Raw genomic sequence first — 20,848 nt, 5'->3', positions numbered from 1 at the left:
AAGGAAATAAGAAAGTTTGGGTAGGCTGCAGTGTAGCTCTCAGAGTCTTAGCTGGGCTGATGGGCAGCTCTCAGAGCAAAGCCTGTCTCTCAGGGGGGCTCTGAGTTGAGTAGTAAAGAAAGACCCAACTCTTCTGCCACAGCTATGCTCAATCACTGGCTGGTAGCAGCCCATGGGGGTGGTGACTTCAGGTGACAATTCCAGCTGATTGGAAGAGGTGGCAGCTGGAGGTTTTCTGCCCAACTACCTCCATCCCAGAGCAGATTCTCTCAAAGGGAGGTCAAAGCAGAGGATTTTCATGGCTAACACAAATACCATTTATCTTTGTAAAAATAATTTAACACCAGATTTCCACAGGAGGAGTAAGATAGCTGGTGACAGAGTTCCTAATGGAACCAATGCCCACAATTTGGGACAAAAGATCATGTAGAAAAAGAATCTACTGCTGACTTTGACTAGTGGAATTTTCTGGAAGGAAGGGCATGTTAGGCTCCATATTGATGATTCAAACCACACAGTGGGAGGTGACGGAGCAAGTCTTAATCCATCTGGTAAAACCCGAATTAAAAATTAGAGCCAAGAGCAAATGTCTATTTTTAGTTCAGTCAAATAAATAGAGTTGCTCTTGATATTGCTTGGGTTTCTAACAAGCCGAAGCAGAAAAGCCTGCTGATGCAATAAATTTTTGCCACCAAGCTAAAATGCAGCTGTCCCAAAACCAGATTGATCATAGTCCTTTCTGACCTTAAGAAAAGAAGTAAGACATGGTCCTGTTCTCAGACTGGTGAACCAAGCTGGATGAAAATTAAGTAATCCTTGATAATAGTTGTGGCTTAAATGAGGCTTTGCAAGTCTCTGAAAATTATAAAATTACCTTTACCAGAAAATCGTTTCCCATGGAATCTATAGCGATGCAGAGTGCCTAAAAATAATCTTTTCTTTCTGATTCTTTCAAATAGGTATTTTTCTTTAATTGTTCTACACTGCAGTGTTTACTCCATAAAGTACTTTAATTTGTGTGTGTGTGCCTGTGTGTATCGGTGCATGTATAGATACAGCTTATCAAATAAATACTGTAGTACCGAAGCTTTTCTTTAATTTTTTAACCTCACACAATACAGAGGTATACAGCTTAGGTTTATGCTAAAATGTTAAAGCCTCTTTCTCATTACCAACCACTAGTACTTTTCAATGCATGTGGAGTTTACAACTTAAATAAAAAGAAAACTCTTAAAGGCAGTCTATGTATATTTTTACACCTTTAAATCTGATTCTATGTTTAGTTTGTGAAAAAAAAAAGGTAAAAATTTTAAAAGCTTTATTTAAGCATTCAGTTTTCATAAGATAACGGTTGGGGTCTCTGGCTGGCTCAGTTGGGGGAGAATGCAACTCCTGATCTTGGGGTTGTGAGTTCGAGCCCCACATTGGACTTCGAGTTTGCTTAAAAAAAATGAAGTCATGGTTATCTCTATATATGTGCATTCTCATGCATTAATGTTACTCCCACATGATTGTCCACCAGTCTTGGAATCAACTACAAACTGAGGCACCATAATTTATATAGTAAAAGTTATCAAATGAGCTTATATATTCGATTCAAGAAACAGTGAAGAAGCCAGTGTGGTTGGATGGAGTGAGCCGAGAGGAGAATAGAAGGAGCAACAGCAGAGAGGAGATGTGGCTTTAAACTCTACAGGAATTTGTAGGTCATTGTAAGATTTTGGTTTTTACTCTGAGTTGGAGGCCATGAAGGGTTTTGAGCAGAAAAGCGAGGTGATCTGATTCATTTTTAAGGCTTTTCTTTCTTCAGGGAGGCAAGGGCAGAAGCAAGGAGACCAGTTAGATACTGCAATAATCTAGGTGAACTGACAGGGCCTTGGGTCATCATGGTAGCAGTGGAGTGGTGAGAAGTGGTTGGATCCCAACCATGTCTTTTTCTTCACTTCTTCAAAAGGCACTAGTTTTGTTCTTAATATGAGTATGGCACTGGGCTGGGTATTGTAATCTACAAAATTCCCTCTCCTGCCTTCATTGTTTTCTACCAAGAGGCCTACAATCTGAGTGAATGATAAATGAAATACCCATGATTCTAGTCTGAATCTAACCTGACTTTAGTTTTGGAGTCTTAAAATCAATATTTGCAATTTTGACAGATCTTTTACGTTAAGATTTTTTCCTATCTTATTAATTTTTTTTGTCATCTTTCCATCGCTCTAAGGCCTCAAAGGAGAGATGATCACTATTTTACTTTCCCATGAACATCTTAGTTTTCAATCTTGGACACTTAATTTTTCAGTACTTCAGACTCTTTTTGCATCAAACAATCTATCTTTTTAAAAAATTGTGGGGGCACCTGAGTGGCTCAGTCAGTTGGACGTCCAGCTTTGGCTCAGGTCATGATCTCATGGTTCGTGGGTTCAAGCCCCACATCGGGCTCTGTGCTGACAGAACCTGGAGCCTGCTTCGGATTCTGTGTGTCTTTCTCTCTCAGCCCCTCCCCATCTCATGCTCTGTCTCTCAAAAATAAATAAACATTTAAAAAGTTGTGGTAAAATACACATAACAAAACTAACCAACTTAACAATTTTTACATGTGTGGTTCAGTAGGATTAAGTATATTCACACTGTTGTGTAATCAGTTTCTGGAAGTTGTTTTTGTCTTGCAAAATTGAAACTCTACTCATTAAATAACCCCTCATTTCCCCCTCTCTCCAGTTCCCAGCAGCCATAATTTTACTTTTTGTTTGAGTTTGACCACTCTAGATATCTCACTTAAGTGGAGTCATGCAGTATTTGTCTTTTTGGGATTGGTTTCTTGTACTTAGAATAATGTCCTCTAGTTTCATCCTATTGTAGCATGTGACAGGATTTCCTTCCTTTTTAAGGTTGAATAATACATGCTCTTTTAATAATGAAACCCTTTGTAGTAAACTCCTAGCCTGGAAAGGAGAACTGACCTAAATGATATAGAAAGACACTCAGAATCGAGGCAACTAGTTAATAAAGACTTGACCACTGACCTACACCTTGGGAATGTGTGAAGGAAGTTGACTGCTGTTTGGAAAGATGGGCAAGAGAGACTGAAGAAAATTGTTACATATAGGGAAAAGTGTATTTTAATTTACTTTTTTCTGTTGAGTTTAGAAAACATCATACTTAATAGATATATACTTATTTTTAAATGGTTTTGTAAAATTGGCCTGGATACTCAAAGAACAAGTAATCAAGTAGTGCTATCAGTTAGCTTTGTGAGCTTAGATTTTTCCATTGCCCTTGCTTTCAAGGGTTCCATTGATATTCAGATTTCTGGAAGATAATTTTAAAATTTTTAAATGTTTTTTATTTATTTTTGAGAGACAGAGAGAGACAGCGTGAGCAGGGGAGGGTCAGAATGAGAAAGGGAGACACAGAATCTGAAGCAGGCCCCAGGCTCTGAGCTAGCTGTCAGCACAGAGCCTGATGTGAGCCTTGAACCCACAAACTGTGAGATCATGACTCGAGCCAAAGCTGAACACTGATCCGACTGAGCCACTCAGGTGCCCCTGAAAGATAATTTTAAAAACACACTCTGGAAAGGCCTATCATTTTGATATATTAAGTATCCAAGTGAAAAGGAAACATTTAAACTTAGCCTTCAATAGACATTTGTTGCTTTTTTGCTGTTCAATATTCCCCTTCCTCCGAGTATTTTGAATTCCCTTTGGGAGAACCACCTTCCCCGCTGTAAGCTGTGTGGTTTGTGTGACACTAACCCACCATTTTCAGCTCAAGCAAGTTGTTACCAGCTTTAGTCAATCATCATTTCCCATAGTCCTTGACCACAGCATTTGATTGGCTCGGGGATGGATGTGTAACCCAGTCAGAGCTCAAGAGAAGCAAGATGTTTGTTGAAAAGATCAATACTCTCTTGGGAGGTCTGATTTCAGAATCTGAGCTCTGGAATGGGAAATCATTGTGTGTCACAAGAGCGAGTCCAGGTGTGGATGTAGAGAGGAGCCTTGCATAAAACCTTGGATAATGCTAATATGGAAGAAAAAGAGTGGAGACGAAATTGCGTCTTCACTGACATGATTTGAGCCACTGGATCAGGATTCTTCGGAGCATTTAGTTGCTCATTATTTGAACACGGTGGCTCTAACACTAGGATTTGTTCCTCTGCTTCAAAGAAAAGTCAACTATCTGGCCAAAGAGAGACATAATAAGATGTAAGAAAGGAATTTTGGTTAATTATAAAAGAATACATAAATTATTAAAACATTTGGAAGGAGTATGCAAAATGCCGCCACAGCACGTAATCGAAATTAAAGAAGACAGTACTGCACAAACCCCAGGAAAACAAACTCTAATGTCTTTATTCATTTTGTAAAAACAGCAAACATTTGCTTTCATATTTTGGGACAGTAGCAATTAAAAGGACCTACTGATAAATCTTTGTAATCCTCATGTTCTTTGAGTTGCTGAACCTAACCATCCCTTCTAATTGTAAAATTTGTGTCTTACAAAGTATTGGTCTGAATAGCTCACATGATGACTCAGTCCTAAATCATCTTTGCCTAAGAAAAACAGGGGAAGTTTTCTTTTTTCCTATAAATTATCTTACTCTCCTGAAATGAAGAATAAAGTTTTGCATGTGAATCTTCCAGTTAAACATGATGGGCTGTGTGTACTTCATTATTCATTCTCTTCTTAGGCAAAGATTTAGAGAAACAGTACAGAGACACGCAAGCCAGCCCTTGACCCCATCCCAAGCCCTCAGACAGGAAATCAGATAATTTCCCTGGAGAATTCAATTGGCCTAAAGGAAAAGGCTTGGTGTACTGATCCTTGGGAGCCTCCAATAAGAGAAGGATATTATCCTGAAAACCCTTTAGTGACATCTACACATGACCAGCCAGAAGCCTCTATTTGAGTTTTAGCATCTTACTTGTTTATTTCTAGGTGACTAGATGGTCAGTAGTGCCAGAGATCTGAGTAAGGCTCTCCTGGGAAGATAGGAACCAGACCAATCAGGAAAAAACCCAGGCCTTACAGAAAATGGAGCTAGTGCAAGTAGAAGAAGGGAACTGAAACTGAGAAAAAGAACACAAAACTAAAATGCTATTTTCAGAAAGAGAAAAGAATGTAGCATTCATAAATGAGAACAGAACAATAAATAGAAAGTTTAGAAGCAGAACTTGAAAAAGAGGAGGGAAAAGATAAAAATATTCGAGAATCAGTCCATGAGGTTAAACATTTAAGATGGAGCCAAAATGAAAGGGAGAAATTGGAAAGAAGAAAATCATCAAAGAAATAGTGTAAGAAAATTTCCTCGGACTGAATAACATGTTTTTCCATTTTGAAATGGTGCGTGGAATGCCTGCGTAAAGTGACAATGTTATAAAATGTTTAGAAACCTGGGGAAAAAGGAGAATGTTCTAAAAGCTTCCAGAGAGACAGACAGACAGACAGACAGACAGACAGAGAGGAAGGTCACATATGAAGGACCAGGAGTCAGAATGATATTGGACTTCACAACAGCAATACGGCGCTCACTAATCATGAAGACATACATCACACAGTAGAAATCAGTCAATAAGGTCAAGGATAGAAAATAGTAATAATAATCATATAGCATTAGAAACATAGACATAAGCACTGTAAAAGTAGATTTGGTAGCGGTTGCCTGAGACAGTGGATTCAGAGACAGGAAAAAGAAGGCAGTTGCCAACTGTCGGTTCTACCATTGGTCAAACTATAGATAAGTGTTTCTGTGCTAAATATTAGACTATAAAAAGGACTAATAATATAAAAAGGTTTCTCCATAAATTAGTTTCTGCCTAATAAACATTTAATTTTGTTACATTTAAACTTTTGGACCCATTTAAAATATTTTCTTTCATTATCCCTTCCTTTGTCTACCAAGTCATCATCCATCTGGCCATCTGTTTGAATGCTGAAGTACATAATAATTTGGATAAAGAGGTTAGTTTCCTTTCTCAAAAATCCTGGTCTTCCTTTTTTAGAATATTTTAGTGTAGTTGTTAAATGGGAGGTGGAGATTAGACTCTCTAACGTTAGTTCTCTCCATGCCACAAATTAGCTGTGTGACTTCAGAAAGTTACCTGATCTCCTGTGCTTCTGGATCTTCATCTATAAAGTGAAGATTTGTTTGTTTTTTTTTTAATGTTTTTTTTATTTCTTTTTGAGAGACAGAGAGAGAGAGACAGCGTGAGCAGGGGAGGGTCAGAGAGAGAGGGAGACACAGAATCTGAAGCAGGCTCCAGGCTCTGAGCTAGCTGTCAGCACAGAGCCCGATGCGGGGCTTGAACCCACGAGCTGAGCTGTGAGATCATGACCTGAGCCAAAGCTGGATGCTTAACCGACTGAGCCACCCAGGCGCCCCTATAAAGTGAAGATTTGAATGGCACCTAACTTAAAGAGTTGTTGTAATGCACTGAGTTAATATATGTAAAGTTTTATTTTTTTATTAAAAATTTTTAAAATGTTTTATTTATTTCTGAGAGAGAGAGAGAGAGAGAGCGAGAGCGAGAGTGAGCATGAGCAGGGGAGGGTCAGAGAGACATAGAATCTGAAGCAGGCTCCAGGCTCCGAGCGAGCTGTCAGTACAGAGTCTGTCGCGGGGCTCAAACCCACGAACTGCATGATCATGACCTGAGCTGAAGCCGGACGCTCAACCGACTGAGCCATCCAGGCGCCCTAATATATGTAAAGTTTCAGAATAGTACCTGTCAGGGAGTGCACACTCTATAAATGCTAATTTTGGTTGTTACTATCAGGCAATTTTTAAAATTCAAACTTTATAGGGGTTTATCTTCATGAAACATAGGTGTACATTTAAAGTAGAAATATTAATAGCACACTGCACGCAGGCCCTGGGATGTATCTATTAAGATCATAATGTAGTATTTTTTGACATAAGCACGTCTTTGCTTAGGTAATATGAACGTCCAAAGCTTTCACGTTTATGATCTGATTTTAATAGTGTTTGTAACACAAACAACATTCTTCATGCGTCATTACAAATCCTCTTCGTTTTGCTTTGAGATCTAGTGCTGAAATATTTGAAATAGTTCTGTTATCAGTTTGGTTTAAAAACTACTTAATTTTTGTGCTGAGATACAAAATGAAGGTGGGAAGGTATCTGTTATTCTCAAAGCTTTCCTGTCCTTTCTGGTTGGAAAGCTTATTTCCAACTTTGGGCTCTGAATACAACCCATTATAGTATGTCTTTTCAATCAACAACATTCATTTGTTGCTTGTTATTTTTAAGAAATTCTATTCTGCCCATGAGGAATACAAAGAAGTTTAAGAGAAGTGCTTAAGGCTCACTGAGTTTATGGTCAAAGAGAAGAAAAACAAACGTATCAAATCAAAAGCAATTATAGATATGCCACTGGAAATAATATGCTTAATTTCCAGTTGAGAAGGTAGCTGATAATGAGACAGTCATTCCATTTTATAATGCAAATTTCTAATTATGTCAGAGGAAAAAGCACTCAGTGTAGGAAGTCATATCTTAAGATGGAGGATTAAAAAAAGTTCGGTATTTTTCTTAACTTTAGAACAGCTGGATTTTGGTTCGAGGTTAACAATTTTCTAGAAATCTGGAACTCTTATGTGTGAGAGGGGAGGTGGAGGTTTGGGTGAGGGAAGGTGTTATACTGAAGCCTGCTGCCAATGCAATTGCTTTAGAGACTGGAATTCAGTTTAACCAAGGTCTCCTGTGTTGTCCAATGCAATCGAGACTCAAAAAGACACATTTCTCCAACAGAGAAATATATTTGCTCAATATAGTTAGTGGACTTTTTTTGGACCCTGTCGGAGGAACTTGGAGCTCACCTTGCTCAAAACACAGTCTTTCTGACTTCTAGAAATTGCACGCACTGCCTCTTTTCTGTGAAATTTTCACCTTCATAGTCCTCTTGATCTTCTGGTTTTGAGTTAGACATCACTTCTTTTAAAAAACTTTTACTAACCTTGTCTCTTCCCCAACTATAATCTGTGTAGCAACGGTTACTTGGCTCTACTAGGACATTTTAGTTGCTCTTTTTAAATTGCCTCTTGACTTAGCCTGTATGTCCCCTCCAGACATATCTACTCAGGTATTATGTCTTGTTGAGACATTTTGATACATTTAAGAAACATTATCTAAATAACAGAGGGCTGGTCTTTCATACAGTGATTCCCCTAATAGGCTCTATAACAACTCTTAAGCTTTATATATGCATTTGAAATTTATGGAGTTTGTTAGTCTGATAAATATTCAGAATATTTCCATTTTCTTCTTTCTTTATTATCTCCTTACACATAGCACAGCGGAGAAAATAAATTTGTGGTGTGTTAGTCATTTCTGTGTAGGAGATACATTATTGCCTTGACTCAAAGTTTTGAAAAGATAGAAAATGAACTGGCAATCATCACAAGTTGAAGACCTGATTAGTAAGAAAAAGCTATTTGTCAGCAACCTTTAAAAGTTGTTGGGACTTCTGGTCTGCGAGTTGGTAATGCTAGGTCCTCTTAAAACCTAAACAGTTATGCTGGACATACTGAATTAACATAATGGGTTGGTTGCGAGTCCAGGCACAAACCTCTAGGGACCACATATCTGGTTGACCATGGCCGCTCTCTTTCCTGGCTCACAACCAGCACAATGCAATCATGCTGTCATCAGGTAAAATGGCCTTGCAACCGATTTCCCCTAATTCTTACAGCTTGTTTAGAGACATTGGTTAAAAAAAAAAAAGAAAAAGAAAAAGAAGGAGTCTCAGTGTCTCAGTGGTCCTTGGTAAGTTGTCTATGAATGTGCCTGCAGGACATTTGCAGCCTCTGAGTCATGTCTGAGGACCCAGAACCGTCTGTATCATCCACGCAGCAAGAAGTCAACTCAGCAATTTACCAGTCGAGCTTTATTAGCTGGCTGACTAACCTACTGTTTTTCCTAGAACAGTCTGGCATGCGAGTTGTAACAGGGCCCTGATTAAAATATGATTAATTAAATTTTAGTGGAAAATGCTCACGATGTTCTGTTCAAAAAGTGAAATGACTCAAAGATGACTTTTTAGTGTGGATAAAATCAGTGACATTGCCCTAGTCATGTACTAAACCAGCGGTAGACTCACAGCCATAGCCTTATCAAGCTGTTAAGAGTTGAAGCCTGCAATCAGGGACAGCAGCAAGAACGGTGATTAGCTTGGAGATGACGTGTTTCAGAGGCTGTGCTCCAAGACAGGGTGACATTATTTATAGGTATTTGTAATAGTGAAACTTTGAAAGCACAGGAAAAATGATCAACAGCTATTGTCCAAGTTAATGAAATGTAAACGCACTGCACATAAAACTAGCTTTGGCACACGTAAAATAAAGACAATGATAGTTATGGCTCCGGCAGGGAACGGTCAGTTTTTCCCAATCAGGAGCCACTAAAGGCCATAAACAACTCCTAAATAAACTGTCAAAAACACAATTATTGACTTTCCTTTTAATTCACTGTTATCAAGAAATGTAATTCTTTAGGGTTTTTTTTTTGTTGCATCAAAATGCACTGAAGTATTATTATTCATATTTACTATTTGAATAATAAGGAAAAACCATGGAAAGAACTGGTCTGTATCACTTAATTTTGTTCTCCAAAGTCTATTGTAAGCTTCTTAAAGTCCTTCGGTACTTTTTACCAATTTACCGTTTTGTGTCCTTCTACCTCAGTCTTCTATCTCATTTATTTACCATAATGTGTGGTATAATGAAAGTACTTTATTCAATAAGTATTTAATAAGCTGTTATTGAATGAATATCTGCTAGTTGCATACATGATGATAAGTGCTGGTGACTCACTGGTCAACAAGTTATTGACTTACATGAGTTTAGAGGGGGCATACAGGCAAACTAGAGAGGGGATTTCAACTGCATACATTTACCATCCTAATTGAGCCATTAATGGGTGCTATGAAGATTATAGTTGGAGAATTGTAGAGATGAGGAAAGATTCCTTGAAGGGAGTGGTATCTAATTTGAGGTCAGAAGATTAAGAGGACAACAGAAGTGAAGATTGCAGGGAAAGAGGGTGACCACGCAATGCCTAGAGGTCTGGGAGACCATATTTTGAGTCTGGGGAGCAACATGTTGAGGACACTGTGACATGGGACTTGAAAGTAATTTGTTGGATTTATTTTCACTTGCAACAGAGAATTTAAAATTGGTGTGACATAAAGGAAAGCATCTTTCAACACTTAAGATACTTTAAAAAAAATTTTTAGTTAACATATAGTGCAATATTGGTTTCAGGGGTAGAATTCAGTGATTCATCATTTACATACAACACCCAGTGCTCATCATAGCAAGCGCCCTCTTTAATACTCTCCCCCATCTAGCCCACCCACTTCTATCCCTCAACCCTCAGTTTATACTCTATCGCTAAGAGTCTTTTGTGGTTTGTTTTTCTCTCTCTCTTTTTTTTTCTTCCTCTCCATATGTTCATCTGTTTTGTTTCTTAAGTCCCACATATGAGTGAAATTATATAGAGATACCATAATTTGCATATTTGAGATACTGAAAGATCTTTAGGTGGGGTGAAATTTTTAGTGATGATAAAATTAATTTTATTTTGACTACATATATTATTTTTCTACTTAAACCTCCAAATAAGGTGTGTGAATAAATCTCAGTATTCTTGAAAAGGTGCGGAATGGCCAAGACATACGGCATATCAAATTAGTCTCCTAGAGGAGATTAGTCATGAGGAATCAGGCTGGAAAGTCAAACAGGGTTCAAATAATGGAAGCGATAACCCCAAGGAATTCAGACTTTACCCACTTAGGAAAGATATAACATTGATTTTTGTTTTTTTGGTTTTTGTTTTTTTGTTTGTTTTAAACCAAGATCACTCTTACAGCAGTTGATAAATAGAAAGGAGAGTAAAGACTTGTGGTGGTGCAAAAGGGTAGGAGATTATTACATATGCAAAATGAGGAGGGTCCAAATTAAGGACATGGAAGGGCAAATGAGTAGAGGAAGGAAGAAATGTGATATATATATATATATATATATATATATATATATATATATATATATATAAGGGAGATAGAATTGAACATGTAAGGTGAGCAAAAGAGAGGAAAACATCAGGGATTTTGGCTTGGGAGACAATGTGAATGACAGATGTTAAAGTCCAGAATAGGAGGTCATAGTCAGGACAAAGATGTGAATTCTGTTTCAGACGGTGTTTGAAGTGCTAGGACAGATCTGTCCCAGAAGTAGACATGCATTAGAAGAGTGACAGAATTTGATGTAGTGGATTGAGCACTCAACGGAACGAACAGAGTTTGGGTGCGTGCTTGTGCTGAGGCTTTAGCAGATCAACATCTAGCGTTGTTCTTCCCCTGCAGAGTTCTATACCAGTATGAATCTAGATAGTCAGATAGTTAGAGACAGAAACATTACCTCGATTTCTGATAAAGTTGATTAGAGAACATGGTTCTCTTTCTCAGGCCAAAAGCATTTGTAAGAATTTCACCCAGTAAGTAGACAGACTTACTTACCCCTGGGTTTGGAAAGGAGAGAGAATCAGAACATAGGCTATCCTGCATGCAGGTAGGTTAGATAAGAGGAGGGTCCCTCTCTCCCATGTTCACCATCAAATAAGCCACTCCATTTTTTTCCACCATGGGGAAGAATGGAGAAGGGCTGGAAGGAACTGCAAATGTTGCTCTAGGTGAAGTTCCTGCACATGGACACTTGAGGTCAGGATAAATGGAAAACATTTGAGAGGATGGCATGGCATGCTGATGATGGTGATGATGATGATGATGGTTATATGAAAATTGTTAACGTGTATTGAGTATCTACATGTGCCAGGCATGGTTCCAAGTTCTTTATAACCATTGACTTCTTAATCCTTAGGACAAGCAGGTAAGGAAATGGAATCACAAGTACGTGGCAGATCCAGGATTGGAATCCAGGGAGCATGGTTCAGAAGTTGGTCTCCTGAGAAATAATATTCAGAGGAGGTGGAGGAGGAGAATAACACATAGACGAGTGAGGCAGCAGGGACCTAGACGGGAGGGGTCATGTGGTCAACATGGTTACAGAGCTCCAGCTCCATGCCGTGACTTGTGTATTCTTGACATGATGGACTTCAAAGTATAAAAAAACAAAGAAAAAACAAAACAAAAACCATTGTTTGTGCCAAGATTTCAACAATGGAGAAACAGTTAATAGGAGCATTAAGGTAAACAAACATCGTAAGATCTTGATTCAATCAGTTTCTTATATTTTAGGTTTGTTTTTTTTATCATTTTATCTAAGTATAGTGGTTTCTTTGGTGTAGACAGCCTTTAACATGCGATTCGATTTGGATGGTGTTAAATGGATGTTCACGTAAAAAAGAAACCTAATTTGGCCTACAAAGAGCAAACGGATTGTTTAATCCTGCTTTCCATTGCACTTTGTACAACCAATGTGAGAATGTGAGTTGATACTTAGATATCAGTACATCAGGACTTAGCTCTTGCCTTTGCCTTAAAGAATTAAATAGCATTTCTAATGCTAGTTCTTCTATAATGGGGCAATTAATGTACACACCCCACATGGTACCCTATTAGGTGCTATTAGAAAGAGTCTATGAATCATGAACCTTTGAACAGGTTTGGAGCCTCTCTGGGTTTCATCTTTGCTGTCATTGTCAGTTGGGGATGCCAGTAAAAACATCATCTCATGCACTAGATGTCTTGAATCTTTCTGCTGTGAAAAATTGGGAAATCAGTCCGTCATCCCTATTACTTTTGTGAACTGTTTTGAAGAATCCCGCTGCTTAAATTAAAGGGCTTCAGTGTAAGATCTAGACATTTACACACTGAACTGTGTGGTAAGACAAACATGTTGAAATCTTTTGACTTATTAAAAACACAATTCTAAATTATACCCACTGAGGTAATAGTTTCCTTTATTGCGATGCAGCGTGTGCTGCTCTTTTGGGCTCTGCACCTGGGCCATCTGTCTGCAGCTCCTTTTCCTAGTCTCACTGGGAGATTTCAAGATGGTGTGTATCTCCTTAATTGTTTCTTGACAGACTAGTTAAGACTACAACAGCAGGTTCTGGTCTCCCAGAACAAGCAAAAGTGGTCCTGTAGGCATTTGTAATTTACAACATCCTGTACTTTTGAAGATCTTTGATATCAACATTTGTACATTTTGAAATTTCTGTAATTTCTTTTACCTTCCAGATTAAAAAAAAAGTTTTATTTATTTTGAGAGAGGCGGGGAGGGGCAGAGAGAGAAGGAGAGAAAGACACTGTCATTGCAGAGCCTGATGCAGGGCTCAAACTTAATAAACTGCAAGATCATATCCTAAGCCAAAATCATGAGTTGGATGCTTAACTGACTGAGCCACCCAGGCTCCCCTTATCTGTCAATGTTTTAATTCACAGAGAGTAGGTGATTCTGACTATATAGAAAATTAGCAACAGCCTGCCATCTAAGTTTTCAAGAGTATGCCTGAAAAAGTAGTGAAGGCTGTGGTATTGAAATCAGAGTGAGAAACTGCTTAATCATCCATTTTATGTCTCTCTACCACTCTGTGCTCCCAGGTAAACACAGCAGAGCACTTGGCTTTTATTGGAGAGCATTTGGTTTGATATGAAATGTATAGAACCATTAAGCACTTATTCACTAGTCGACACAATCCAAATGCAACAGGCCTCCTACACAGCAATAGTGCTCAACCACAGGTATGTTTACAAAATAGGCTATTTCTGAATATGAAGACCCATTAAAAAGGAACAATGTCAAATTTTAAATGAGCCCATGTGACTATCATGGTAATAATGATGAACCTGCTTCTGGCTCCCAAGTCCTAGAGGATATTTATATGTACATATATGTGCCCCACCTCACACTCCCATGCAGTAAACTGCCACAGTCAACCATGTTGGCCAAGAGGTAGACTTTCTGAATAGAAAATCCAGAGGTCACAGAGCTTTGTATGTCTCCCAAGCTCAGCAACAAAAATAGCCCGTGCTTCTTCCCCTAGGGAAGAGTGAGGAGGGGCTGGAGGGACACTGAAAGTGTCCTTTCACATGGAATATCCAATGACCAATGTTTAGAAGCAAGGCAGAGAAAGAAAAAGAACAGTAATATGATGATGATGTGCTTTGCAGGTAGCTTGTCCAAAGTGAGGAACAACTAAGATTTTCCTTCAGTTCCTTTGTTCAGTTCCTTGGAGCCTCCTTCTACCTTAGAGCAGTTGGTGGTGAGAGGAGGAGTCTCCTCTCATAGTTTCTGGCCTGAGAATCATAAACCTATCTTGGTGGTTCTATTGTCTTTTGGAAACCTCAAACCAAAACTGGAGGAAGGGAACAGGCCCTGTACTAATATCTCAACCCTCCCTAGCTCCTTTCCAGCATCTTTCCCTAATCCAAGAAGGGCTTTTTCTTCTCCCAGTGAGGTGGTAAAATGCTATTTTGCATTATCCAGCATCTTCCTGTGTGGTCTGGTTAACTTTTTAAATCTCTGTGTTCTAGCCTTTCACCTTGGTCCCTTGTGTTACACAAATTTGTTCTTTTTGGTGCAAAGCTTAGCTTTCCCAAGTGAAAACCTTGTCTCTAAATTGGGCTTTGAGAGCTTATTTTGTAAATCCAAAAGATGAACATTTCTCTTTTAGTTCTGGATTCTTCTTTCCCCTAGGTGATGAGTACTTCAGTCCTATTGAGTGGAAGATTCTTCATTAGTAAGAGTTACTAGGTATGAAATCTTCACATGCCATTTCACAGTGTATGCCTGATAGGGCTATGTGAAAACAACTTTCTCTCCCTCTCACTCCCTATACAGAAGGTGTTAAGTCTATTACCTCCTAGATCACATCATTGTATCATTACTTCCTTCCTGATCTACTTCCCACTTCAGCTCCTATCAAGTAGACTTGATGATATGATATATATTTGTCTCAGAACTAAGCAGCCCCAGGGAGAAAAGACTTCCTTGTCCTACCTATATACTAAACTAGAAGAAGTTCAGGACCTCAAGCCTAGTGGTAATTTCTGTTCTGGCTCTTCTTTCTCAACCATATCATGAATCCAAGATTCTTGACACACCTTCAGAAGGATAAAGAAACATTCTTTATTTAGGCCCATCTCCAGTGCCCAATGGGACTAAACAGAACAGGCCCAAGACCAGGTCACTTAGCAAGACTCAAATGCTCAGTGTTAAAATTACTGAAGTTGAAGATCTTTAATTCAGGGAGGGCTTTAGAGAATGTCTTTTTCAGAAGCTTCTGAGATCATATCCTGGTTGTGTGATCAGCAGTTACTAGTATAATTAATTCTTCTGGCAAGGAGTTAATGGAAGTGGTGATTTTACATCTGAAATCTGCATTAAGGAAAGAGTTTTAGGAGTGAAGCATGTAAAATATCACGCAGAACAGGCCTTCTTTTTGCCCTTCTGGACACACACCTGTCAGCTGTAAGCCTGGGCTCTGTGCCATTTTGAATGCTGGATCACAGATTCACTGGGTCCAGACAGGGACATTCCAAAGGCCACTCCCTCTTCTGTTCAACCTCTCTGAAGAGCTGAGGAGACAAAAGCTATTTTTGTTTGGTTGTAGGCTAGGATGTGATCTTTATAAGTGGCATTTCTGTTGCTAACATGCTTATTTGCTTTTGAGTCACCCATTTGTCTATAATCACCCTCTAAAACCCTCAGAATAGGTGCCCCCACTGGGTGCTATCATATCATCATGTGTATGTCTTCAAAGTTTGTGGTTATTTGTAAGTTCTTGCCTCATGCTTGTCTTTTCCTTTGGGTCATGAACTTCATGAGAAGTCAACTTAATATCCCCAGTCCTTAGCACAAAGCCTGGCACCATGTGCAGATGGGGCTGAGAAAATAATGGGATTTCCTTTCATTTGCCTCCATTACACTTTTGCAAATAGTCCCTATCATAACTCATAAAAAACTGGATGTTAAAATTTCATTTGTCTAACTGACTAGATATGACCTTGGGTTGTTATTTAGCCTTTGTTTCTTAATCCATAAGAATGTTTAAGGTACCTCCTTCTGGCTTAGAAGGCTAATAGTCTAAACATTTAACATCTCCTTCTGTATATTCCAATACTGGCCAATTAGAACTTGTTCTCCAATGATTTTAATAGAACAAAAACACATTTCTCTTCATATTCCTTGAGAAGGAAATAGATGAATATACTCTATAGTACTTACATCTTTAGGAAACAAAAAGATGTAATGATTTTATACTCCATGGGCTCAGCAGTTTATAATTATCAATAATGTTAATGATTACAGCAAAAACATTCTCCAAAGTCTTTTAGTAAAGGATTTTCTTCTGGATTCTCTTAATTGGAATCTCAGAAAATTACCCTTTCAACCATAGAGTGTGGACCTTATTTTGCTGAATTTTTTTCTAGATAGTTATTATCTCTTCTTGCCTTCATCTTGTCTTTCTTCTCCTGTCCCTTCCCCTTCTCTTTTCCCTTCTTCTTCTCCTATTATCCTTAAGTCTGAGTTCCCTTATTCCCTTTACTCATTGTAAATTCATACCGTAGTTACTTTTTGGCACACCTGTGCACCACACTCTTGGGCAGCTTGCAGTCTTGTTAATGTTTCCATTTTTTCCTTTGTAAGCATAAATATCCCATGTCCTTTACAGAGGGCTTCATTGCCTGCAGAAACCTCATCCCCGTAATTCTAGGAGCCTTTTACTTCCCTGGGTATTTCTGACCTGAATTTTGGCCAACTGTGTTCTACAAAGTCAGCATGTTTTCCCCAAATATTATCATTAAGTGTTTCCTATGTGAAATCCTGTCCTTTCCAATATACTTGTGAGAAGGAAATAGAAGAAAACAACATGGGTATTTATATAGGATCTTTTCTCCTTACAGCCAACTGTTTGTGAATCCTTAGACAATTTCAATGAGTGCAAAGTAAACTGCTGATAGGGGCTGGACAAATAGAGGTTAAGATGGTTGAAGTCTTTTCTAATGTTCCATAGGGAGTGATCGGGCTTGCGTGACCTCCACATGGCTGTTCGAGGTAATTCCCTTAATGTCAGTGAATAAGTTTCTAGAATTCAAGGCATTACTCTGCCCTTAGCACAGAGGAGAAGTACAAAGCATGCAGATTACCTCCCAGGTCTTTAGGCAAGAATCCAGTGAGTTCTGTAGAGTAGCGTAGTCCTGGGAAAGGTTGGAGTGCAATGGAAATTGACTGCTGACACCTACTTTTGAGACCCTAGGTTATCTGAAATGAGGGGACAGGCCAGTTCTTGGGGGTGAGAAAATGATTTTTCAGGGTCTATGGTGGGTAAAGAAAGGGTCAGGAAAAATGTGAAAAGAAATTTTCAGTAAAGTTTAAAATTTAAATAAGCTATGATTAGAGAAAAGAAATATCGAATTTAGGATAATTAAAGTAACATAAAAGTTTCTTGTTGAAACTTAACTCTTAGAAGACTCAAGAAAAAAACTTTGAGTTCATTGTATTTCCATGAAAGTATTGGATAATTGTCTTTTGTTTCTTAAAACTTTAACTTAATTAGCCAAGAGGATATATTTATTAAAATATATTTATTAGGTATTTTTTTGCCTTCTCTGAAATCCTGTTCACATTTGAAATAATTCTGAAAATTATTACTGAGCTTGACTTTTTTCTATCCTAAGTACTGATTTTGTCCTGATTGTCTTCAGCTATCTATTCATCTAAGAGGATTTGTGATGGTAGAAATGTACATAGAATGAATGTGAAATCATTAAGCTTCTGACACGCAAAATAACATCATGCTGTGAGATAATATCCTTTCCAATCAGATCGCTTTTTTGAATTATTTTGAACTTCTTTACTTTTCCCTTTAGAATATCAACAATTAGTCCTTGAAGAATTATCTCAGAGTTTTCCAACTGTGTAGAGAAAATACCTCTATAGGCCAAGAGGCTGGATTCAATAAGAGGAGATTATAACAGAGGGGAAAGTCCATTCCTGCTAGGCCACGGTAAGTGAAAATGGGGACAAGAGGGAAGAATGTATAGGTTTTAGGTTTCTGTGTCCTGATTTTTCTACCCATGTTCAGTGTGTTATAAGAGATTCCAAGAGGTTGGAGCTGCTGTGGTCATCTTACCTTAGGACTGTGGAAAAGAGGCTGCTTCTCGTGGGATATCCACCTACAACTTGGTTTTTGGGCTACATAATGAGTCTTAGAAGGAGCTGAGTGGTGTATGGGAAGCTTTCCAGGGACATTGCTCTTTCTGGGTGATGTAGCTGTAAAGTAGGGCTGCAGAACAGACTGCCTTGGCCTGATCTGGCTTAGCCTTTAGAGTGGCTTAATGAATTAGTGGGGGCGAAGATGTGTCTTAGTCCAAAATATCTTCAGGAGTATTTCATGAACAAAAAGAGTGAATCATGTGATCCCATGACTGGAGGCCAGCATGGTATCTGGCAACATTGCTGTAGAGACCACAGAAACAAAAAGATACTAATGCCTAAAGACTCCAATAGTCTCCATTCCATATGAGCTCTACCCCTCCTGTTTACACACTTAGACACTGGCTACTTGGGTGTGTGTGTGTGTGTTTTCATGTGTTTTCTCAAGAGATAGTGAGCAGTACCAAGGAGTCTATTAAAATTACTAGTTGGGGCGCCTGGGTGGTTTGATTGGTTGAATATCAGACTCTTGATTTCAGCTCAGGTCATGATTTCACGATTCAAGAGTTTGATCCCCATCTTGGGTTCTGCACTGAAGGCTCAGAGCCTTCTTGGGATTCTCTCTCCCTCTCTCTCTGCCCCCCCCCAGCTCGTGAGTGCTCATGTGTTCACTCTCTCTCAAAATAAATAAACATTAAAAAATTGCTGGGTTGGGTTAAATTTAGACTATATAGGACTTCCTTCCTTCCTTCCTTCCTTCTATCCTTTTTCAAATTAACAGGTCATGGGAGCTTTGCAGGATGACCAAATTATTTTTTGCATTCCTGATTTCCCTTTTCTGGGCTAGCACTTCTACATTCTTTTAGGTATAAATCTTTCTCTTAAGGTGTCCTAATGCCATCTTTATGCCTTCTGTCATATGAACACACTTGATAAACTAGTCAGCAGTAAAGTGATACAAACAAAATTTTATTTCCTTCAGAAATATTTACTTTTAAAATAAGTCTAGGAAAAAGTTCAATGCTAAAATCAAAGGAAGGAAAGCAATAACAAACTTTTGGGCTCCTTGGGTCAACTGAGCAAAGAAGTTAGGCAATGTTTTTTCTCTCAAAGCTCAACACATACTCATATGCTGAGATGGGGAATGAAGTACCTACAAAATGACTGTTATCTATTCCAGACCACAAGAATCCTTACTATTGCAAAAGTTTTCTTTTTCCATAAGATGGAAGGTGTTTATTTAGGCAATTGTAGTCAGGAGTATCTTGGTGTTAGCCAACTGTCCGGGAACAGGTGCCAAGTGAGAAGCAGAAAAGGAGAGAACCTGATCAGAAGAGACAGAGCTGACCCTAGTCTTCACCACAGGGGTTTGCGGTGCATCTCATATGAGGTGTCAGCAACATTGTCTATTGTTGCCTTCCTGCTGAGAAGCAAAAATCAATGTCATCAATCTGGGGGTGGGTGAAGGGAGGTGAGGGGGTTAGAATATTTTGGGGACCTATCTTTAGATATCTTTAGCTATTTCCCAAATAAAGTTTGGAGAAATTTATGATGGTGTGAATCACAGTTCACTGTCACAATGTGCAAGTCTATATCTGTTGTTGGCATTGGTTGACTGTGAAAGATAAATCTCAGCCTCAATTATTAGAATGACAATTATGAGCATCATAAGCAGAGTAGAAAGAGTAAAGCAGGTTGCTAAGGTAAATCAAAATTTTTTGCACTGAAGGTATAAACAGTAATTAAAACAGGTTATAATTACAAAGGATTGCATATTATGGAAAAAGGACAAAGAGGTTGCATTACAGAGCATGTGTGAAAGCTGTTATAGGCAAAATAACTCTTACCCAAGTAGTACATTGCCTTTTCATGGTTGTTATATGTTACATAATTAACACAGTTTTAGGAGAGTATGGCCTAGAAAAGTGATTTTGTCTGTGAGCCTTGGGGTCACAAAGTCCTTGGTTTGAATTGTGGCTCAACCTCCTTTACTGGCTGAATGACTTTAGGCAAGTCACTTAAAGTTTCTGTGAGAGAGTCTCATCTGCAAGAACAGATAACAATTGTTATTATAAATGATTTCTTAGACTTTCAGATTTTAATTTATGTCATTGACTAGGGAATCATGAGAGTTCCAGAAGCAAATCTCTCATTCTATTCCACTTGCATTCAGATTAGATCCAGTGTGGTATGTCCCTTCTCACACACATGTGTGCACGTACACACACCCATGCACACATGTACACGCACACATACAGATATGAAAGAGTTGAAGAAATTCCAGACAATTGAATTCAGAAATGATTAGAGTTGGTATGTGTTATGGATAAAAATAGTGCAGAAAAGAGGAGTAGGGATTATTGAGGGGCGAGGGGAAGAGGTTATAATTTTAAATAGCTTTTGAAAAAAATATTCTGAGGAAAAAAGATTGAGCCATGTGAACAGCTAGGGAAAGAGTGAAGTAGGAGGAGGAATTGGCTGTACAAAGGTCCTGTGGTGCTTGGCTTATTCTAAGAACAACAAGGAGACCCATGTGTTGGAATGGAGTGAACAAGGCAGACATTTGATATAGCAGAATATGAGATCAGAGTACTGAAAGAGCCACATCACTTAAGACCTTATAAGCCATTCTTTTGATTTTGGTATTCCCTGTTACTGAAATGGCATAATATTAGAGAGTTTTATGTGACCACTTATGTTTTAACAGGAT

Source organism: Suricata suricatta, chromosome 1, assembly GCF_006229205.1.
Source record: "Suricata suricatta isolate VVHF042 chromosome 1, meerkat_22Aug2017_6uvM2_HiC, whole genome shotgun sequence".
Taxonomy (NCBI): Eukaryota; Metazoa; Chordata; class Mammalia; order Carnivora; family Herpestidae; genus Suricata; species Suricata suricatta.
This window is presented reverse-complemented; position numbering follows the sequence as displayed.